Source organism: Triturus cristatus, chromosome 12 (genome assembly GCF_964204655.1).
Source record: "Triturus cristatus chromosome 12, aTriCri1.1, whole genome shotgun sequence".
Taxonomy (NCBI): domain Eukaryota; kingdom Metazoa; phylum Chordata; class Amphibia; order Caudata; family Salamandridae; genus Triturus; species Triturus cristatus.
Window position 1 is genome coordinate 330,572,118 of NC_140595.1, and position 22,774 is coordinate 330,594,891.

The window sequence follows — 22,774 nt, forward strand, 5'->3', positions numbered from 1 at the left end:
ATTTACACTTTATATCAATAACCTAGGGGACAGATTATCCGATACAAGCAAGGAGAATCCGAGAGTTGGTTTAAAGTCTATCCCTGCCCTTTTATATGATGACGATGCAGTGTTACTTGCCAAGACATCAAGTAGGTTAAAACGTTTTGTAAATACTTTTATCGATTTTATGGTCTCATTGGACCTCTCTGTTCATTTTACAAAATCTCATATAACGTCATCGGGTAAGACGAGGTGTGAGAAGCGGGCACTTTTATGCAAAGGTGGGGAGTTGTCCAATGTTGCTACATATCCAGATTTGGGTGTACTATTTGATGAAAAGGGATCATGGGTGACTCAACGAGCATTGAAGAAAAACACTCTAGCGAGAGCTGCAGAGGCAACGCTGGACTTTGCTAGAAGATTAGGGAGGAAACCCCTATTGCCATTATTGAAAGTTTACAATGAGAAATGTATCCCCATGACAATATATGGTAGTGAGATTTGGGGCTATAAGGAATTAAAGGATCTGAAATGGGCAGAGAATAAATTTTCAAGGAAACTTTTAGCTGCTCCACCGAGTATCTCTGCATTAATGGTGCATAAAGATTTAAAGCAAGGTTTTATTACAGATTGTATTGCAGTGCCCCGTTAATATGGTGGCTAAATTCTGATCTAGGCCCAAGCCCTGCTTAAATCAAACTATTTTAGAGGAATGCATGAAGTTAGATAGGTTTGCAGACATTCCCTGGCTAAGTTATGTTTTACCACAGCTCAAGGCAATGGGGCGCCCCAAGCTTTTCAAGCAACCAAGACCACTACACCTCGGGGAGGTGAAAGCCATTAAAAGTTAATTTTTAACCAAGAGAAGGCTGGAAAGGGAAACAACTGAACTCGCCAAACCAACAGTTAGACTTTACATGATAATAAGCCCTGGAATTTTAGTCAAATCTTTTTGGGCTTTTATCAATATTTTGCATCATTGTTTTCTTTTATCAAGATTCAGGTTCAATTACATTCACTGGCTCCTTACAGTACCACAGGGTTTTGCTAAGGTAAGAGCTTTAAAACCCTGTTCTTGTGATGACTTTTCAGACCGAGACTTGATGCACTCTATGTTTTTTTGTAGTTTTTATAATGATCGTCACATTATACCTCTTTTTAAAGACTGCCAATTTGCACAAGTAAGACCTATACCATCATCCTCAAACGTTAAGGGATTGCTGCCTTTCAGTACTTTATGGACACTAGGGACTCCACTATACTAGAACATTCTGAAATGTTAATTGGCTTGATCACGACTGTCTTGAACTATAATGTTTTCATTCATAATGGAGAATGTTCAAACCCACGGGCAATGGGGGCCAAGTTTTCCCAATAATTTACAAACCTCTATATGGGGTTTTTGGAAATAAAACATATTTGGAACCTACTCCCTCCCTTACTGATAGAACACATAATATACTGGGGGCGGTATATAAATGATGCACTCATGTTCTGGTCTGGAGATACACATTCACCAACTCATTTCAGGCAGCACTTCAATAACAATACCTTTAACATCAGGTTTACCTACAAACATAGAACTATCAGCATTGACTACCTGGATGTCACCCTGTATAGAGAGAGAAACTGGATATTCTCTAAACAATTTAGAAAACCCACTGATTGCAGTGCAGTACTGCATGCGACCAGTTCACAGCCTCTTTCTCAAATAAAAGCAATTCCCTATGGTGAAATGACGAGGATCATATGCAATTGCAGCTCAGATTCCATTTTTATGACAAAACTGCAGAAGTTGGAAGGCAGATTCATGACCAGAGTCTATCGAAAAGGTACACTAAACGAGGCGAGAAAAAAGATCAGTGTGTGGAAATGTGCCTTTTTAAGTGGCACACCGGTGCAGGGGTCATCCTTCTCTGTCCACAGTTCCTTAGACTAACAAAGTAGAGATTGGCACTGAAACTGGAATTCAAAATAACAAGTTTATTCACTCATGAGTGAGACCACGTCCATACAATACCCTCAAGTGTTCCAGGAGGTAGTGGCTGGAATACACAGACCATGGTGCTTATATACTGTGTTTTCTGCACTGGTAAGCATGTAGTCACAAACAGAAGGTACAAGCATACACAGGAATAGTTATAGCCAGACATGGGCAGATGAGTAATCACTTAGTCAGCAATGTGGGAGGGGGAACAGAACTGCTTAAATCAGTAGTATATGATAAACAGTTACTTTCTCAAACAGGTGCATACTAGCAGCTACAGGCCTTTCTGAGCTCATACATTGCTTGAGCTTAGAATAGAAGGAATTAACTAAAGCTGATGACTCAAGCAGAATAAAAGGCAGGCAACAGTGAAGACGGCAGAATCACAAGGCTAACAAAATGGATACTGCAAACAAGAGGGCTTCAGCTCATGCTAACAGCAATTATTTTCGATTTCCACAGACGGCCCTTTTAGCATTAGCTGAAGACATCTCTATGATTTGAAAGGAGCATGGAAGTTATCCAGCACATCTTTTCTCATAAATTCATCAATTTCCAGATCCATTGCTAGGGGGGCATTTATATTCTTGGCATTTTGTTTAGTCGGTATTTATGAGGTACAGGCAGAAATACACAGGGTAAAGAGCATTGGGCCACATTGAATACATAGGCAACCAGTAAAAAAAGAATAGCAAAATTGTACATAGGGCAGACCATACTTTCCAGCCCCATTCAGTAAACATAGTGCATAGCCATCCAGTCAAAGTCCATGTCCCTGAATCCTGATGGATTTCAGTGGTTATCTTATGCAGTCTAGAAATAACCAATAGCACATGTCTGATACAATGTCTAAATAAAAACTTATCTTGTTCTACCTTCCTGTGTTCTTCTTTATGAGGACTAGAGTGCCAATGATATGTTCAGGGGGGGCGGAGTACTACTTATCAAAGTGTGCACAAGATATTTTTCTTGCAGAAAAAACGGTATTCCAAATACGAATATTAAAGCAAGTACAATAATTGTCACAAAAACAATCTTGTTTTTGGGGGTGGGGGGCCAGGAGGACCAAACGGGGCCATGGGAATTGGGACGAGGAGCTGCAAAGGGCTGCTCCTCCTCAAAAATGGGACGAGCAAAGGGGTACATTGCTAATAAACAAAAGACATACTTGGGGAATTGAAGCCACTGTACAACTGCCAGCCAGAGGGGAGTCTTCGCCCTGTGTCCGTCTGAGCCTCACAGGCAGGCTCTTATCTTTCATCAAGTATTAACTCTCCCATGGTGGAGCTGCACAACTTGCAACCCAAAAAACAATTGCTGCCCAGGCTTAAGGAAAAAGTCTTTCTTTCAAGGTTAGGGCAATCACCCTCAATGAGCCTGTCCAGTGTCTCAGGCAGTGCACCAGTATTTTTCACTCTAATTTAACAGGCACCAGAGACACAGCACCTGTACCCTAAACTCTAATCCTTCCCTAACCCCTGTGTTGCCCAGCTGGCACACTGCTCTTTCGTCTGGGCTGCAGATTGTACCTAATGTGCCCAGGCACCTCCTTATCAACAAACAAATGTGCAGACTTGCATTCACTTGGTGTCCGGGTCTCAGAGGCCTGATGCACAGAAACTAGAGTATCTGAAGCAACCCTTGTTTCAGAGGGGTCCCCCTCAGGCAAAACCTCCTTGCTCTTGTTATCGGTCTGTGCATCTCTTAGCTAGGCATCACAAAAAAGGAATAAAGCGAGGAATCAGCTCTCCGTCCTGATTTGTGACCCTGTCTTTCACCCAAGAATTATCCGACAGTGGTAGGGGTGCACGTTTCTTCCGGCCTTCCACCTTCACCGCTGTTATAGTGGCCAGCAACACCTGTGTTGGGTCCCTTCACCTCGGCTCCAAATTAGACTTGCGCTTAGTCCCCTGGTTGGATCTGATATGCTGGCCCCTCTGGCAATGGTTGTAGAGCAGCAGATATCTGTTAGTGAACAGAACAGAAATCTTTAGACACAACATACAAATAATCAATCAAAAGAGGATATTCAATCTCAGAAACGCCCCTATATTATTCATCTGAAGAACCCAAAAAAAAAGGGAATTTCAAAACAACTATTCTTTTTAACAAACTTGTACTTAATAAGTCATAGAAATCACAATACAGCTTCTACTTTGTGAACCTTCACTATTGTGCAAAACTGCAGACACATTTTCCTTGCATAAGAACAACCATGTTTTGCGCTTATGACCATGCTCTCATAATATAGGTGTAGCGGGAAACTCTAAAACTGTGAATGTAACAGAGATCTATATTACATGAATAACTGATAAATTAAACATAACCTAGTCGGTACATTAATTTTCCAGCAGAACTTGTTTGTGGCAGACAAGAAAACAAGCAAAAGAACATTGTGTTCTTAAAAATGTGTGCTAAGGGCATCTTTCCTAGTATTGTGAACCATATACATCATACTTTTCACGATCCGGGCCATGTAATATCATATTCAGGGGAGATACCTATTCACCAGCTCTAGCAAGGGCTGTTAGCTCGATTACATAGACTAACTGATGAGGGACTCGTGATGCCTCTGCGACTTATGTAGTGCTGTAATAACATAAACAATAATGGTGTTGCCACCTGGGAATTTGGAACAAAAACCACCAACATATAGTTCCCCTAGGTCAAATAAGGGAACATCAGTCTATTCTACCCATCCTTTCATCCTTATCCAATTCCAATTTCATCAGTTTACAGAAAGGAGGGGTAGTAACATGGCATATTTATTTATTCACTTTGTTAATTCTAACAATTTGTTCAAACAGTATTACTTAATAGCCAATTAGACGTGCACTTGTGAGGTGCTTTGTCTCTATTTATTCAAGAACATATTCACAGCATCCTGTGACATGAATGACTAAAGCGAGCCCAACCGATTGTCTCATGGCCATTCCTAGACAGCTCAGGCAGGCTCGAGAGAGAGTGAGTACACAACAACAAGCTGCCCTGCGTACTTTCCACGCAGAATAGCTCACAATAATGCACATAATAGGCAAATAAACAAAGAAAAAAGGACACAATAATACATATATCAAGCACAAAAACCAACAAAAAACACAGTGTGTTACTTAATGCTGCTTACCCTTAATTTGCCCAGGAGCTAGTCTCCTACCCCCCTTCGAAAGTAGGTAACCTAAGCAGGTGACCTCCTGTCAACAGTACTTACCCCCTTTGGCAGCTGGGTACGAACAGACTTGTAGGAGGTAAATAACTAGGGGAACCACACCAAGGAGGCCATGTCCAAAACTATTGGACTGTACCACTTTGTAAATTTTGCTGTACAAGCACATTGAGCTAACATTAATCCAATGACCAACTACCAATTCCTTTAGCTATTGTGCTGTTTAACATGATGGCGCATTAATGCAAACTTTATTTTATTGCCTCCTCATCTGGCCCTAGCACAACAACCTTAAATTGAAACCATTATTCTGTATGCATGGCAGAGCTACTCTCTGTGTTTGAAGCTGCCCATGGCCCACAGACGCTGCTGCCCCTCCTTCTCTCTTATGGCTTCATAGAACCTGCCTGGTCTTTTGCCAAAAATAATAAGCAGAGCCTCCCCTCTCTCTCTACGCTCTGGCCCCCTCCTTCGGAATGTCTTCCAAGGTCGAAGTGCCAGAGCAAGCCTGCCAGAAACAAACCCTCCTTCTTTTTCATAGAGGGGGAGAGCACATTCCTACATGCACTTTTAAAATATGTTTCTTTTTAAGCACAGAAGTAAACAGCACTGTTTAATTTAAACGTGCATTCTTCTCTACATTTTTCAGAAGTTGCACTTTTCCTATGTCAAAACGAATGTACATTGTTACTAGTATTTCTGATCAAACCATATTTTTATTTATGTATTAATATTTATTCATTCTTCAAAATTTAAAGTGTAATTCTTCCAATGGCATCTGCAGAACACAATGACGACAACAAACCAAATTGAGCTCATTCTAGACATTTTCAAGATGGGGCCACACACTCATAACACACAACACAGTTTGCTGAGGCAAGCCATCCCTACACAAAGAGCACTGTCGCTACTCACTCAAACAAGTACTTCACAAGCATCACCACCGGTGTCAGTCCACAAACCTCATAGACACTCACACACACAATCAAACCACAAATCAACACCAGGACAAAAACAAAAGGCAGCCCACAGACTGCACTCAAACCAAACCAATTGTAAATCATATTTACAAACAAAAGAGCTCTCAAAAGCAGTCCAGAGACTTCACCAAGACAAGTAAACAGCCCAAAGACTGTTCCATGTTCAAGAAGACAGGCTCTAGCCCCAGAACTTTTCCAAAATACGCCGAATTACCAGTTGGTCTGGCAGAGTGTTCGCAAACACTCTGTGTCTTTACCAAATCATACTTATTCCAGAAGGCTTGCCTTTTACAGGGGTCCGCAGACCCATCCAAAACAAGATAGGGTAAAACCCCCAAGCCTTTACAAGAAGAGACCGAATTACCAATTGGCCTGGTGGAACACTCAAGATCGCTCCGTATCACCACTTACGAATTTTACTAAATGCAGGCATGTTCTTCCAAGTATACCCATTCAAACAAATTTCATAAGGAGAAAATTACCCATATTACCTGCCTTCATCTATTGCAAAAGATAAACAAACAAACAAAACCAGAATCTTGGCAAAGCAAATCCAAAATCAAGCTTGCCGCTTTAGCGACCTTACCAAACAAAAGTCTCCAACCTCCAACTGCCAATCTCTTGGTGACCTAATGGTCGCTGCAGAACTGGCACCAAAGGATATCTCAGTTGGGACCGGCCACCACCTGGAGGGTCAAATCGGGAAAACCGGAAATGTCACTTCGGTCTGCAAAGACAAGGGTCTCCTCATGCAGGACGTCTCCTCAGTGAGATTCCATTCCTCCGTCAAGACCACTTCTTCGGGCGGCCACGTCTCCAATGAACCCTACGAGTTGGGCGCCAAACTGTGGAAATGTGCCTTTTTAAGGGGCACAATGGTGCAGGAGTCCCACGGGTCCTTAGACTAACAAAGTAGAGATTGGCACTGAAGCTGGAATTCTAAATAACAAGTTTATTCGCTCATGAGTGAGACCACGTCCATACAACACCCTCAAGTGTTCCAGGAGGTAGTGGCTTGAATACACAGACCATGGTGCTTATATACTGTGTTTTCTGCACTGGTAAGCATGTAGTTACAAATAGAAGGTACAAGCATACACAGGAATAGTTACAGCCAGACATGGGTGGATGAGTAATCACTTAGTCAGCAAAGTGGGAGGGGGAACAGAGCTGCTTACATCAGTAGGATATAATAGACAGTTACTTTCTCAAACAGGTGCATTCTTGCAGCTACAGGTCTTTTTGAGCTTTGAATAGAAGGAGTCAACTAAAGGTGATGACTCAAGCAGAATAGAAAGGCAGGCAACAGTGAAGACGGCAGAATCACAAGGCTAACAAAATGGATGCTGCAAACAAGATGGCTTCAGCTCATGCTAACAGCAATGTTTTTCGATTTCCACAAGTGGAGTCAAACAGGAAAACTTTCTCATTGGCTCAGGCCAGTAAGAAAGCATAAAAACTATCCCACATTACCCTGAACAGTGCACTTGATTCTCAGATTAATAGGATCATGGAGAAATTGAAATTTCCTACAGGCAGATTACACTTTAAAAAAAGCCATCACCGCTAGAACTGCAATAACATATAAAGCTGTGCCCCTAGGTTTGACTTGTCTCCACTGGTCTACATATTTTATGCAAGTTGGTACTACCTACCGCCTTGCTTGCTACATAGTGCCACTATCCTCTTTTTCACAGCAATCTCTAGGTGCGCGGAATTGGTGATTTCTGGCTTTTTACCCGTTGTGCAGTAGTTTGCAGCATTCTGTTCATTCTGAATTTGTTCTGCAGCTTTGCTTCATGACTATGTGAGATTGTTTTTAAAATCCATGTTCTTATATTACACTGAGGCGCTATCTGCCTATGTGATGATTACCATCACTGCTGCTTGCCAATATCTTTTTCAGGTACAGTCTTCAAAATGGTGGTCTATGGAACTTTAGTTGGTTATTCTGGACGTCATACTTATAATCGCCAGTTTTGTTACTTTCTACTTGCACTATATGTATGGAGGCAGGGATGTTGCACCTTTCTCTATAAATCTATTTTCTGACTCTTAATAGCTAGCTTTTGATGATACGTTGGTGTGTTTTATGTCTTTTGTTGGTGACGGTCTCACTACAGTTTTTTATAAACCCTAGGTAATTGTTTAAGACATTGAATTTATGATTTTGCAGCTTTGAGAAAGTCCTTTTAATGAAATTGCCTGTTTGTACTGGAGATAACGTCCTGAGCAAAGATTGTGAATAACTGTGGAAAGAATAAATCACATGCAATACAACCTCAACTTTCCAAAAGAAGATTTTTTCATTTGAATGTATATTATGTGTTTGGACTTCAGTGTGTGCTTCGGCATTTTCTTTTGATATTTGCATGCCAACCAGCGCCTCCTTGGTTTTGGCTGTCACACCCTAGGTGGCAGGGTGTCTCTACCAGGAAAGCACCAATTCAGATTTTCTTTGCTGTTTATATTGACTTCCCAAAATGTATTTGTGTGGCTTAAGATGTGCAAAGTTTTTGGCGTCGCTACATCATTCTGTGTAACTTCACATGCAACCAAATGGGAGATTCTTCTGTTGCAGGTTACCTGCCTTTAAAAGCAATAAATCGGGACACACCTGTCATCAAATTATGTGTCACTCTATGAGCCCACATCATCTTACTCAACTCATCCTTCCACACCAGTCCATTCGCTAAAAGCAACAGAATATTGTCCATAAGGATGATATTCAAGCTCTTCACCAGTCCGTTGGCCTGCGGCCAGAATGATGCCACTCTATCATGTCTGATGCCCAATTTTGCAAGAAATTCTGTCATGGCCGTGGACACCAGTTGAATGCCATTATCCAGAACTAAGACTTTTGGTATCCCTTCTTCCAAAAACCCCTCTATTAGAAACTCAATAGCATTCTAAGGGGTGGATTCCGATGTCTTTCGGCAAGCATTCCTACCGAATCGGTTCCGGAATGCTTACTGGATGACTAGGATCGGGAGAGTCCGACTGAGTGATTTGGATGTATCCGGATACGATTCGGCTGGACTCCTATTGACTTCAATGGGAGCCTCTGTTCCGAATGAGAACACAGACTCCCATTGAAGAAAGGGGTGGCTGTGGAAAACCTTGTACCGGGCACCCCATGGTTCCTGCAAGAATGTGCATGGTTGAAAAGGAGGGTCCCCATTCGGAAGGCCCCGGGTGAAGGGGGGCCTGCTATGGGCCCCCAAAGACCAATTTCAGCAGCCGATCAGTTCTGGAGAAACCAAATCGGAACAGCTATCTGAATTGGTGATCGTACTCGCTTGCAAACCGAGTCCATAGACCTGTCCGAATGCCTTTCGGAACCGATTCGGACAGCCTAAACGGTTTCCAGGCATCGTAATCAGTCGTTGGGAAGTATGTGTATGATTCTGTCGGAAACAAGGATCCCGGATCGGATTCCGCTAACCAAATACGATTCGGAGCCCTTCCGAATGACATCGGAATCGACCCCTTAGTCGTAATTTGTTACATGGACCTGACCACAAACCATCTGCTGTGGTAAACCACCAGGACTAACAAAAAAAATCTCTAATACCTAACCTCTCTACAGGACCCAAAAAGTCCCCTGCTGTTTTTCCCATGGTCGAGCCAGAAGTTCCATGCACCCTAAAGATTGCTGTCTGACCACTTTGACCGTGTCACTGCATACCAATCACTTATCGCCACCTCCACTTTTCTGTCCATTCCTGGCCACCAAAAATACTGTCTCAACATCCTCTTTATCATGTTCCTCCCCAAATGTCCCTCGTGTTCTATTTTCACTAACCTTGCCCTCAACACCTTGGGTGGAGCTACGCAACTACACCTCAAAATCTTCTTTCCCTGGATATTCAATTCATCCTTCACCACCAAATACTGTCTCAAACTCTCACTTAAGACAACCATCTGCTCTCTCAATTCCTTATATTCCTTTTCTCTAACTAATGTATCCTCCCACTCTTTTTGTCCCTGAGCAAGTTCTCCTTCAACAGAGATTGTCTTAAACTCATTCTCGAATGCAAAATAAATATCTCCATCCTCTTCCACAGGCATGCATGACAAACAGTTGACTCTTACATGTCTGGCATATTCTATCAAAAAGTTAAAATTTATCACAGTCATCATCTTCCTGGAAACTCGCTGTTTTATGCTACCTTCCAAACCCCTACCAAATTTGAAAATATGCAAAAAGGTTTATGGTCCATTTTCAGTACAAAAGGCAATACCCACAAGTAATATTTTAATGGTTCATCCCCCAACAACAAGCCAATGCCTTTTTCTCAGTAGCACAGTACGATTTTTCTGCTCCCTGTAGCCGTAATGATGCAAATCCAATAATCCTCTCTTCATTATCCACCGTCAACACCGCACCAAGACCCACACTAGTGTCATCTGTTGTTACAATTGTTCTTCTACCAACATCAAAGTGACCCTATGTCGGAGCATGTGCAAGAGACCACTTGATTTTGTCGAATGTAGTGTTACTTTCCATTCCCCACTGAAACACCGCACCGTTTTTTTCTATAATACTATTATGGATTCCACTACATCAGCAAAATTAGATACATATTTGGAAAAGTATTCTGCAAGACCCAGGAATGACTTCAATTGTTCTTTGTTACTGGGTTGCAGAGCATCCTCAACTGCCTTCATAATGCTCCTCTTTGGTCTTATTCCTCATGCAGATATCTCATGTCCCAAATAGTTTACTTGCTCTCTTCTTAAATGACACTACTCAGTTTTTTATGGTTCAAAACCATGATCTCCAATTCTCCGCAGCACGTCTTTGAAAAACTCTTCATGCTCTGCCAGAGACTCCCCCAAACACCGCAATGTCATCTAGGAAACCCAATACCTTATGCATTCCCTGGAAAATATTTTGCTTCATCCTTTGAAAAACTGCAGAGACTGATGCCAAACATAATGGCATCCTTCAATAACAATATGCCCTCAGAGGTGTGACGAATTAAGTCAAAGGTCAGGATTCCGGATGCAATTTTTACCTGGTGGTATGCCGCCAACATATCCAAAACACTAAACACCTTGCCAGCCCCGATAAAACTCAACATTTATGCAATTTTAGGAAAGGGTTGTCTATCCAACCATATGTTTTTGTTGCGATCTATCAGGTCGATAAAAAAGGCGATCTTATTTTCTTCCTTTCGGGTCACAACAATGGGTGCAAGCCATTCGGAGCCTCGATCGGCTCTATAAATGTTTTCTCCTGCCAATTTATTCACTTCTTTCTGACGTGGCTCCCTCATAAAGAATGTTGTAGGTCTCACCTTATGCACAGTAGATGTAATTCTCTTTTTCAAAATTATTCTATGCGTAAATTTCTTTGGCACACCTGTCAGTAAACACCAGTTCAGCTGTCAAAACTCGTTCCTCAGCATTTGAATCAAACATAATGTTCAAATCCCTTGGATGCCACCCCAAATGGTTCGACCCCTCATCGGTCACGTACACTATACCGTGCACCCCATTCTGCTTAAAAAAGAAAAATATCCATCCATTCCATTCCTATCATATTGATCCCACTTATTTTACATCAGCTTATTGTAAGTCTCTGATCTGTGCTTTAAGGTCATAGTCATAGGTCTCCTTGGAGATCAAAGTAAACACACTCCCTGAGTCCATCATTACCTTAACCTGCACAGTTCCCAATGTGACATTACAATGAGGCTTCTCCAACTTTCCTGAACTCTCCTCCTTCAAACCCCTACTACTAGTGCTGTCACTTTCCTGTTCAATGGAATCCTCAATATCATATACAGTTCATATTATTTCCTCCTAAACCTCACTCAGATCTTCCACTGTTTTTGCGCAGTACTTTACATTCTCCCCTTTGACCTTCAAACTTTCACCAGATGTCCTTTACTCTCACAAGACTTACATGTCATATTTCTTGCTCCACAACCAAAACTAGAGGCACTGTGTCCAGGACATCCACATCGTTAGCACGTTTTACTCCTCCTTTCCTCAGATTTAACACTATCAGGGCTGACAAGCTTGATGGTTTTCTTTAGCTTGACCTCCTTTATCTCTACTGCAGTTTCTTTTTCCAAACTCTCCGTATAATGTTTACCCTTCTCAGTCTCCTTCATCCATTCAGCAGTGTGCTCCCTACAGCTTGCGATTTGTATGGAAATTAATCACTGAATAAGTAGTCAATTAGATTCTGAAACTTACAGGTTACTGCCAACCCTCGAAATGCAGCACCATAACTCATTATGTCCTCATGTCCCTGCACACAGCAAAGACAATTCTCTCTCGAAAACTATGCTCATTTTGGGTGTGAAATGCTTCTCCAACATTTACAGTGACATCTCATATAGGTTTATGGTCTGCCCATGCGCAGCGAAACCTCTGGAAGATCATCGTAAAGCCTCCTCCCTTCAACCGCTTAAATGATGTAGTAGAATGGCTTGTTTTCTCACAGGACCATACTTGTCTCCACCTATGGCCAACCTATATGTAGAAAACATGTTTTCCACCTTTTCCAAGGGATAGTTGGCTTCCCAGGTACTAGTAAAAAAAAACTAGGCGGTGCTGCCGTGTACTGTTCCTCCATACCTGCAACGGAACCAACAAACAAACAAAACTACTACAAAATGCTAAATTAACAGACCAATATAACCAATTGGAATAACACATTAAAATAAATATCTAAAATAATTATTTAAAATAATAACATTGGAAAGTTGTATCGGTTTGTGGTCTTTCTTTTAACACAGTTGTCTTTCAATTGCTCTTACAGCCAGAAGACAAGTCCTTCCACTATTTCCTGCACCAGTCAAAGATGAAGTCCGCCTTCTCTGTTAGATACCTTTTCTTCGATACCACCTGCGTTGTGAAAGACGCTCAGAAGATGATGGCAGGAGAAAAATGGTGAGTTGAAAATTGCCAACGCACTTGAGGGATTAGGCTTAAAAATGTGGCAGTCATTAATACGGGGTCATTAAGAAAATTGATGCTGCGCCCCATATAATAAGTTGGGGAATGTGGTAAACCAATTCAATACGTTGCGTGTATCCTTTTGGTTACGCCACAGTTCTGTATACTCTGGCATTGCACTTTGGGGCTCTGGAGACACAACTTAATCCTGCAAATGAGTTTCTGCTGATAAAATCAGGCCCTTTACACAATTGGTGGCTTCACCGAGACTGTAACAAATTCTTTACTGGTGCAAGGCCATGAGCTGAGGAAGTGCTTGGGCTGCCAAGAGCAGTCAGGCCTCCTTGCAACAGAGGCTCTCTGCTATGTGCAACAAGGCCACAAGCTGGGGAAGCTCTCGGCCTGCCATGAGCCAGTTAGGCTCCTAGCAATAGAGCCTTCCTGCCACTCGCAACAAAACCACAGGCTAAGGAAGCACTCTGGCCAAAATGCTTCCAGCTGCTACGTACACTGCACCACTCAACATGATCTACAATGAGTCCAAATTCATTCTTGTTTTAGTCAATGTTCACCGCACTTCCCCCAGACACACCTCCTGCCTTCAAATTTAGATTCTGCCCATATTCATGATATCAATATCCATATTCATGAAGTTCCTGTTCCAAATTCACTGATGCACATCAGCGCTTGGCCCATCATTTGTTTAAGAGATGAAGAGATACACCTCCAGTCAGCCAGCAGGCATGCAGCCTTGGATAAAAAATAATGTAACTTACATTTTTTGTAAACGCGAACAGCATAGCATTCATTTAGCACTGTATCAACTTTCTGTAATTAGCGCTTTTCCAGGGGTGGAGGTTACTTCATCTCTGCTCCCTGCGCAGATCCACTTCACCAAAATCTGTAGTAATCACGCACACTCCAGAGTATATTCTTTACTTTCTTTAATTGCAAGAACACAACTTGTCACAACGGTAACCTCCAGCTATAGGAAAAGCAGGAGCAGCTGTTCCTAGCATGCTCCTTGACACCCCATTCCAGCTGCATCATCAATGCCTCCGCAAAATTCAACCTTCAGGTACATCTCCACAACATCCTAGTGAGCTTTAAGTTTAAGTCTCTATTCATGTTAGTGTTTTTTTCGGGGAATTATTACTTCATGTGTTACCTCAGTACAACCGTATTAGTGTGTTTTATCATTACTAAGCCTTAAAATAATGTTATGTTTGTAGTTATATTCTACTTCATCATTTCTGAAACAAAGGCTTCTGTTTGATCAGCCACTGACGCATTGGGTTTGGCGACTTTAAAAGGTTAATATTCTCTCTTATGGATAGATTATACGTTCTGAGTTTGGATGGGTTTTGGCTTAGTAGCTCAAAAGTGTCCACACCTATTCTCTGTAACAGACTACATCATCGAACACAGCACGATTCTCAATTTGTTGTCGTAGTTCCTCATGCAAGACTGTAGTTACTGCTAGTAGTGAAAGCAAGGAGGTACCAATAGCTGTTCTAGCTGGAAAGGAAGCCGCGGTGGAGTTGAGCTAGACAGCAAGGCATTTGCAACTCCACAAAGTTCATCAAGTTCAATTAACTGAAAGTGGTTTTGTCTGAAAGAATATTCACAGGTTCCCACTTAAATTGCTTAGGAGTGGGCATGGCCTAGCTGCTTAAGCATTGCTCACTCCTTTGTGTTAGTTGTAACTTTACATAATGTATCTTTCTGCTGTACAGCAAAGGCAGTGTTTTTCTTAGTTTTATATATCAATAGTAGAAAGTTGTCAGAAAACATTCCCCCTTTACAAAACTTTAAATCACAAGTTGGAATATGGTTTAATTCATTGAGAACTTGGAAATGTTAAATGTCCCAAAGGGTTCTGTCCTAAGCATGTTAAAAACGAATTTCTCACTCTGCTTTGGAAAATGGAGTATATTAAACCGTAGTTGGCCATAGGTTCATGAAACATGAAACCTGCAAAATGAAACAACTCGCTTTCAAACAGAAATGTCTTGCATAAAACATGCCCCACAAATATTGCAATAATTGCTCACTAAACATTTATTCAGTGAGTGGAACATCATCATAAAACACATTGCCATAGTCCAACTTTTTGAGCACACAGAATTGAACACTTATTGAAATGAATGATCAACTGAATCTCACTAGGGTTTGATGATTATATATACTAAACTGCTTTATACCAAACTTTTGTGTCAGTATAGCTGAGGTTTGATTGAGCACTTACAACGAGGAGATTGTGGAGGTATTCTGGGCCAATTAGTGCTAAACTAGCCAGGCTCAACAAATGCATTTGCATTTTCATGTGAAAATCTCTACCATTTTTCATTAAGGCTTGTTTTTTACTGCTGATGAGGAACTGATGAATGCTCCTGTTTGAGTTCTGTATTAATATTTCAGTAGGGGAGGTCCTACTTACTTATGTTGTAGTGCTGTGTTGACATCTCACACCTTGTCTGATCGTCCAGACATTGGCCCTTTTTGAACTTTATATAGGATTGTTATTCTGCTTCCATCTGGCTAAATATGTATGCTTTTAAGCAGTGTTATAGTCTCAATTTAGCAGAGAACAAAGTCTGTTCTCACTTGTAGGTCTACTAGTTATTTCTAAAGCCCATGTAGGTTTTTTTTCTTATATCTTTTACATCCTGGCATATGTTGAGATTATAAGTTCCTATGATCATTATATCTCATTTTTATTTGCAGCCATGACTCTTGATTTTCTTTTTAAATTCAACTAGCATCCAATTGGTAGTACTTGCTGTTTTACATAAATCCTGTAGCGAATCCATCAGCAGATTCTCATTGTTTGTAAATACTGACATACCCATACAAAATATTTGCAGCTGCTAAAGCCATATGACCTGAATGAATGTCTGCTATGCTTCTTAGTCCTCACATCATAACCGACCATGAACACATAGGTGTTATAGATTCTCTTTTCGTATTGTTGTCTGCAGAAATGTAATGTTGGGTTAGATGGTCCCACTTACATGCTGGATTTAAAGGATGTTGTCGAGTGTGTTCACAGAACATCTCCACTCATCCTGCGGAGGGGTATGCTTCTCTTTGTGATGGGTGTTCTAGAATGCCAGCCTTTACTTAATCCCGGCCTGTACCTCCACAGTAGGTTTCCAGCTCCTACACACTCTGTTGGGAAAAGTGCATGCTGTATTCAAAATTGGCTCCATCTCACTTGTGCCTCTCACCTACCATTCTTCTCCCTGTATTCTCAGGAGCTGTACTTCAGCTCAGTGACGGACACACCCACTGTTTTAGAGGCTTGTGTTGGACAAGGATTTGTTCCTTTGCACTGATGAAATCTCTGACAATTTAACAGTTTAATTATTGGCTTAGCATTAGCAACTGAAGGAGCCTCACATTTTATGCAGTATTTATTTGGACAGGTTTTGTTTAAATATATTGTAAAGTATGAACGAGAGAGCAGAGAAATCTGACTAGATGGTCAAAATTAATTCCCAAGGATCAGCTTGATAACATGAGAACAACAGAACTAAGATGCAGTCATGTTAATTGTACATTAAACCTGCTAGTGATCCCTGGAAGAGATGGCGGCATAGAATGGACTACCTCCGTTCCAGTTCTTGACATACGAAGCCCTAGTGAGGTTATTCAGGGGCTTACGGAACAGAAGCGAGGAGGAACCCCTGAAACAAGTGGTACTCCAGTTGCTGCTGGGGTCAGCTCGCCACCTGGTGACTTGGCTGTACAGGTCACTGAATGATGTTGGTGCGGCAGACCCCCGGAGGCCTCAAAGAAAAACGGGAAAAGGTGATGGGCAAGGAATTCCGTGATCCAACATAGAACAGAACTATCGTACTGCCATAAGGCGTCTCTAAATCCACGTCTGAAGTACATTCAATTTAACTACCAAATTTATCTGGACTAAATTTTTAAAAATGGCCGATGTGTTGCAGTGATGATATAATATTTCAGTAACCATGAGACCTATATCCTTCATTTTGGTGTCCAGTAGTCTTATAGAGACAGAAAATAACTCGTCAGAGCAACCCTTCCACCATTTTCTAAAATGGAGGCTGTAATAGAGGAAGAAGAGCTATATATAAAATGAAACAAATAATAATGGTTTTTAATCCTTTTCTGTATACACCAAACAATGTTTATGATCTGAATATGAAATAAAATGTTTTTCATTCCAGTTTTACACACATTTTCATAGTTCACCTTATTTATTTGTTTCGGCAATAGCTCGAGTTACATTTGCAGAATGTTGAACATTTGAGAAAAGCATATCGACAGGGACGTCGTTTTGTAGCACAGGTTTTGCAATCACATGTACATGTAAGTTCTGTGGGTAGAGGCTTTAGAAATTTTGTAGGTTTTAGTACCCCATCAATATCTTCCCAACCAAGTTCACATGCATCTTTCTCTATCATCTTGTTTGAAGTTGATGACTAAAATGTATCAAGTTGCACAGGTATAGGTGTTGAATGTTTGATGCAGGATAAGTCATTTGTTCTACTTGTAGAAATTCTTCTTATTCTCTCACATCCTTTGACAGATAGTTCAAGATAACTGTCAAAGACAATGAGCAGTTCTTGCAAGACGCACACTGACTTTGATATCTGTGGAACAGTCTGAACGACCTTTCAGAAGTTTGCATGGACTACATTTTGACAATTTGCAATTTTGACATATAGTCCACAACAACAGTAGTTTTCAATAAGGACACTTTTAATTCTTCAAGTGAAAGTTTTTTGGTGCTCTTGTGCGAGTTTGTGCTTCACTGGTTTGGTTGCAGCATCTCCATTAATATTGCATTTGTTGAAAGATTATGCAACATAATGCCCTTAATAAATTCAAGCCGATTTTTTGCTACATCCATCTCTCTATGTGCTTGTGAAAGTTCTTTTTTGTAACCTGTCTGGTTAGATGAAACCACTTTTTCCCTTTCAGAACTAATGTCTCTTGCTTCAGTTCTGCCTATAGTTCCAATCCATGTTCCAGGACATCCAGTAGACGTATCTTTATATTGTTATCCACATATCGTTTGGTCACGAAAGGCTCAGTGATTTAAAAGGGGTTTCCTTGCTGCTGCATGAAATGAAGAATGCTGTCAACATGTTTACTAAAATGTTTCCCTCCCTTTCCCACTAGTTTGTGGTAAGGGACAGTTTCATGGTGGTCCATTAAATTTGAATTTGTCATCTCTGAAAACATTGCAAATAGAAAGGACTTCATGATAAATTAGCTGCCATTGAGCAACATATTCACTTTGTGTCTGACCAACTTTTACCTTGGAGCTTTTCTGTGATCCCGGGATTGTCTGTTCTAGTTTCATATTTGGAGCCACAGCCTTGAACTTCCCCTCTCTGTTTTTCACCACAAAATGTTTTTGGATTAATTTTCTGTTGAGGTATGGTTTTTCCACCTCTAGCTTATTCACTCTTGCCAAATACCAGGACCCATATCTCAGGTAGTTTATGCCATCAAATTCGTGAAACACAGTAATCAGTGACTCCAGAGTCTTCACGTGGAATATGAGTCGTTACATCACGAGCCATTACTCTGCGTGCCATTACAACACGGTTGTTACAACCACAGCGTTATAACCACGCAATTCCATTACTACACAAGTAGTTACATCGACTTGCAGTAGATGGCGCGCTGACATTAGAAATTTATAACGTACTGTTCCAACTCCAACCTACGTAACAGTAGGGAAGATGTTGGAATAGTAAATTACACTATTTCTAATGTTAGCACGCCATCTACCGCAAGTCGATGTAACGACTTGCGTAGTAATGGCATTGCGTGGTTACAACGCGGTCGTTGTAACGACTGCGTTGTAATGGCATCGAGATGTGATGCCCGTGTTGTTAGGGTTGTTTCCCCTTCACTTTCAGTTCCCACTCACCTTCCCTATCAGGATGTACCACAGTTTCACTGGAGCTATCATGTGTAAAACATTTCCCCAGTAGTTGCAAAGTTCTAATTTTTCTTCACATTTTTTAAAAAAGCACTACAAACTAAGTTTTCTGATTTTGAACTGTGTATTGAACATTGTCTGACTTTGCATTATGTCTTTTGAATGAAGTGCACCCTATGCCTTGTTCACTTCTGAGATAAGATATGCAAAACCGAATTTGTCATTCTTGTTTCAGAAAGCATTCCAACACAATCTATAGCCTCGATACGATGTACCTTGTAACGAACTAACATAATGAGTTCCGCTTAATATTGACTAGACAGTTTTGCCTCCAAAGATTTCAGCCTCAATAAGTGCATCGTCTATGCCACATCCACTGACATAACTTCCTGCATATTGCAACACAACGTTTGTCATGTGGAAAACACCCATCATTGAATAAAAATAATCATATTCTACTGGATTGCTCAGAAAAAGGTCAGCACCAAATGGGAAACACCTTCATCGCAGAAAATTGGCAGGATAGGCTGGCCTTCAAACTGAGCATGCACATTTTGGAAATCTTTTAGAACTGTGTATACTGTTGCGTAGTTTGTGACTGGAGATGGTATTACTGGTAAACACCCAACCCTCTTCAGTGAGATGGTGTTCTGGGAGATCAGAGCATGAAGTCCAGCCCATGGAGAAACTGGCTTTTCTTCATCCTTCAGTCCGCACCATCAGTCAAACTCTTTATTTTGGTAAAATACCATAAAAGAAACAAAGATTCGAGATAGACTTCATACATGCCAGTGTAGCAATAGAAAAAAGACATGATTTATTTAAACAGTACAGTTAAAAGATGACAATCCATAGAAAAGTTGTAATGGCAGACGGTAAAGAGTTTAAAAACAACATACATCTTACAATTCATGATTTTCATTGCAGGTTCTAATCAACAAAGAGAAATTGATGTGTAAAATTTAGTGAAGTCCCTTATGTAAAGTGCGAATACATTAGATACTATATGAGCGGTCGACAAAGCAAAAAAATCGTGGGATGTTGTCTAAGAGCAGTTTTTCCTTGAAGGACTTGTAGGGATTCTATAGCATAAGCTTGGTTTTGGATGTGTTTATTTCAAGCCCCCTCCCGTCGCAGAAGAGGTTGAATTGATTTAATAATTTTTGCAAGCCCATTGGAGGTTTCGAGACAAGGAGGGTATCGTCTGCGAATAGGCGAGTGGCAACTCTTTGCTTTGCTAAAGAGGGGTCGTCTGCTGGGATCGCAGATAAGAGCTCAGCAGCATGATTGATGTAAAGTGAGAACAAGGTTGGAGCCAGGACACAGCCTTGACGAACCCGCGCTGTACTTTGATGGGATCGGTGACCTGTCCCTGGCTACCCCTGGCAAAGTTCTCTTCATGGAGCCTGATTATATGTGCAAGGATACCCAGTGGCATACCCATCTCCCCAAGCACCCGCCATAATTTGGCTTTGGGAATGAGATCAAATGCAGATTTTAAATCTATGAATGCAATATACAAGCTCCCTTTGCCCAGCAAGACCACCTTCCGGTACAGCTTGAGGAGGCAAACGACCTGGACGGTTGTGACAGTTTTCAGTCAAAATCCTGCTTGGAGGGGAGAGAGAATATCATTCTCTTCCATCCAGTACAAGATTTTAGCTAGGAGCGATCAGCAAAAGACTTTCTGGACGCAATCGATCAGACTAATTGGTCAATAGTTGGAAGGGTTACACCTGTCGCCCTTTTTAAAGATGGGAATCACTTCAGCCCCCCTCCATGATTCTGGTATCCTCCATCTGCCCGAGATGTCATTAGAGACTGTCAATATGTAGGTTGCCCAGATATCCCTGTCAGATAAAAAGAGATCCCGTGGTATTCCATCCGGGCCGGGGGCTTTGGTGGGTACAATTGCATCCAGAGAGGCTAGTATTTCCTCTCTGGTAAATGAGAGATCATATGGTGGTTGGAGTATGTCAGGCACTTCTGGTTCCTTGTCATAGCTAGGGTTGAGTACAGTGCCCCAAAGGGGTGTCGCCACACATTGGCTGACCCTGTCATTAGCCAGCGATGGAGACCTTTCGTAGTTACCCTTGCCGATGAGTACCCAAAACATCCTGACATCTGGATGCAAATTGGACTCCCCGAGTTCTTCCCACCTCCGTTCATCCCATTCCCTCTTGGCCTTTAGTTGGGCCAGTTTGTATTGCCTCCTCAATTCCCGAATTGACGGGGTGTTCCTTTGCCTTAGAGCTAGGGACAGCCGTCTTTTTAGGGATCTGTACTCTATGAGAACCATGAGGTTGTTTAGTTGGTTTCGCCTGGTTAGACCTGGCCTTGTGTAAGTGAGCGATAAAGTTTCTTGCCAAATGGTTAAAAAACTTGGAATGTAGAGCACTGCAGCTTGCTGGTGTGGTCGGTTCTCTTGACCAGGATAGCAACACCCCCAGGAGGTTCTCAAGATCACGTTTTAAGGTGGTAAGCTTGAGTTCGTCCGCCAAGATTGTGGGCTATTTGAGCTGGCGTTTATCATTTGAGGGAGTCACCTCCCTTGTGGCGAGGAGAACGGGAGCTGTCCTCACCTTTTCGTCCCACAGATGCTCAATTGTCAGGCTAAGGAGATTGTGGTCGCTTTCACAGGTCTGGGTTATGGACATATCTACTACAAGTGGCCAAAGGATAAGGTCCGTGAGTACTTAGTCTATCTGGCTGGACCCGTTTGGCCCAACAAAAGTCACTCCCCGCTTTTATTGAAAATTTTCCTTCCATTTGCAGCCCCTAGCCTGTGTGCAAGGGTTAGAGTGCTCAAATGCAGGGCTGCTTGGGTCCACTTCTTTACTGAAGGGAGCACCAGTGATGGAACCGACCACATGTTATCCTCCTCAATGGCCTCTAAAACATCTTCCCAATCAGGGGCTCGAAAGTTACATTAAAGTCGCCACCCACAATTAAGGGATAAGGCAGCCTGCTTTGCATCCAATACCTCATCTAGGGCCCGCAGGGTTGGTGATCTGCCTGCTCTTGAACTCCTTGCGTAGACATTGAGAATGTCTATGCACTTGCCCAGTGGGCCTTCAAGTCTAACCCAACGGATATCATGGTTGTTAGTGGGAAGCTCCTCTGTGATACAGTTTAATACGATTTTAATCAGGATGAGGAGCCCTCTGAAGGGGCCGCCATATTTAGAAGGAATTGCCAGTTTGTAAAATGTTACGAACCCTGGGATAAAAGTAGGAGTCAAGCTCCAGGTTTCCTGCAGAATATAGATCTTGTGCTGATTAATAAGCTCAAACCAGTGCGGGGGACCTAATTTTCTCCTTATGCTGGTGTGGTGGGTTGGGAGTGGTAGGTGGCAGACCAAGTTCGGCCATGTAGGTGGTCGAGTGGATGCGTGGAGTTTTATTACTAGCCTGGACGTCACCTGACATTTGCAAGGCAAATTCAGCACTTAAGGGAGGATAGGGGCTGAATGTCTCTGGCTCATATTTGGAGGAATGACCCTCTAGACCCATATGCATCAGAGTGTGATTAGAGTTGGGATCAGTGTTAGAAAGGTGTGCACGTTCCTGTGGAGACTCTAGGGATAGTCAGTCATTCTGTGATAGAGGCGAGAATCATGGGTCCCTTAGGGGCATCATTGCAATTTTGGGAGTTGCCACAAAGGAAGGGATGTTCAATTTCAATTGAATGTTGGTGGTACATGGAGGACAGGTTCTAGCTTTCAGAACAACTAGGTTGTGCACTAGGTTTTCACTCATGAGGGTAAGTTCTACTTCGTCAACAGTGCTATTATATAGGATGCATCTTCTTGCCCT

The 22,774-nt window shown here is 41.8% G+C and overlaps 1 long non-coding RNA gene across 4 annotated transcripts in view; it reads left to right on the forward strand.

Moving 5' to 3' along the window:
* The window catches only part of LOC146775975 (uncharacterized), a 1,152,826-nt gene that overhangs the window by 670,800 nt on the left and 459,252 nt on the right, over positions 1–22,774 (forward strand). For all 4 annotated transcript variants that reach the window (XR_014971952.1, XR_014971951.1, XR_014971954.1 and 1 more), the window contains exon 5: positions 12,891–13,021. This is a non-coding gene — a long non-coding RNA (uncharacterized LOC146775975). The remainder of the gene's footprint in view (positions 1–12,890; positions 13,022–22,774) is intronic.